The sequence below is a fragment of the Etheostoma spectabile genome, chromosome 8, assembly GCF_008692095.1.
Source record: "Etheostoma spectabile isolate EspeVRDwgs_2016 chromosome 8, UIUC_Espe_1.0, whole genome shotgun sequence".
Taxonomy (NCBI): domain Eukaryota; kingdom Metazoa; phylum Chordata; class Actinopteri; order Perciformes; family Percidae; genus Etheostoma; species Etheostoma spectabile.
The window spans coordinates 32,303,470-32,305,332 of NC_045740.1; positions in this window are offsets into that span (position 1 = coordinate 32,303,470).

The window sequence follows — 1,863 nt, forward strand, 5'->3', positions numbered from 1 at the left end:
CATACATACATACAAACATACATTCATACATACATATATATATACATACATACATTCATACATACATTCATATACATACATACATACATTCATTCATTCATACACACAGTACACAAACAGACATACATACATACACACCTGGACTTCAATTCACACCTGGTCACTTTATCACTTAATGGGCACATTAAAAACTTCTCAATAAGACTTTTACTCAGAACAAATCTCGTCAGTTGCAATGCTCAGTTTCCAGGGAGTGAGGACATCCGGCTCAGCGAAAATCCGCAAACTCCAAGCATCCCAGCAGCAATAATCAACTATATATACTCTCACCTATCACTCACTATTATGTTATAACATATTGCATTATACACTTACTTTCTTACATTTAACATTTACTTTGGTCATTCAGTGTCACTCTAATTCAAATAAAACGTGCATCTTTTTTCAGTTGAACAGTTTCCTTTTAGCCTGCACTTGGTAAGCTGGCAAACCATAAGATCCTTCACTTTCGTCTGACAGACCCTTCTCTTCCACTTTCACCGACAGATCCAACGCCTCCAACAGACCCATATCTTCTTCCAACAGACCGCTCTTCCTGGGGCTGGGTGCCAAAGTCCTCCAATTTGGTGGGTGGCGGTGGCAGGGACGGGATGAGGGCAGCTTGATTCTGCAACTTATACAAATAGAACAATGACGATAAGTAATAGCAATAGCCATTGTTATTGTGGCAATAGTAATTTGAAAAGCTTCATTCCTTCTCACCCATCTGCTTCTATAAAAAAAACAGACCGTCTGCTTGCGACAAGCAACCATCCCCAACAAGAAACAAAGAACCACATGAACATATCAAACAAACTTGTTAGGTGTCACGTCCTGACGCAGCCTCCAAATCCTCATTCTTCACTTTGTCCAGGGTGAGTTTCCCCGGGATCAGCAGCTGCTGCAGTCTGGCCTGCGGCAAGGCCCATTTGGTGGCAAAGATTTTGAAGATGCACATGGTCTACGTAGGCTTCCTTCTTTGATAAAGGTCCACTCAGGACATGAAGGTCAGCGTGTTGAGGATCAAATCTCTTCTTTCCCCACTCTCCCTTTGGGCCCCTCTGCAAGGGATGTTCCCCGGGCCTGCCGTGTCTATGTGTAAACCTTCCAGCTCTAGGAGAGCTTTGGTTTTGTTGGAGGCCACGGGGGGTAAGCTCCGCGTCCGGTTCGGGGCAGAGAATTGGTCGAGGCGCCGGGCCGCAATTATCTTTCCTCCCATCCGGCTCTAACTCTGCCCCCCTCTTCCCTGCTCTTCTCCCCAAGAAGAGAAGAAGAAGTTCAATTTCGCGACAATAGGAGAGAATTTTACTGAGGTAGTCCAAACGCATTTGTATTTAAAAGTATTTCTGACCTTTTTATTCCTCAATTGCCGGAGCCCACCTTCTATTTTATTTCAAATGCAAAGAGACCCTGGTTGCAGGTGTGGAACTCTTTAATTGCTAGAAGTGTCATTTTGCCTCGCAATAGCTCAACTTTTTAACCAAATGACTAATCTCTAAATCTCGCTGCGAGTACCACTCCATGTGTAGTTGAGAAATCGGATGCGGACTCGCACCTCCCACTCTGGCATAGATCAAGGTGCTTCTTTTTCAAACCATTTACAAGGAAAATGAAAAGGTTGCGATATGAAATTGAAAATGCTCACCTTTTGGGTTCTCTTGGGTCCCTCCCCCGTCTCAAGGACCCCCCTCCTCTTTCCTCCTCTCCTTCCGCCTCCTCCTCCCCTCCTCCTCCTCCTGTCCCCTATTTACTGCGCGGCGTCTTTTTTATCCCCTCCTCCTTATGCTCCTCTCCTCCTCCTAACAACAGGTGAATACCCACAGA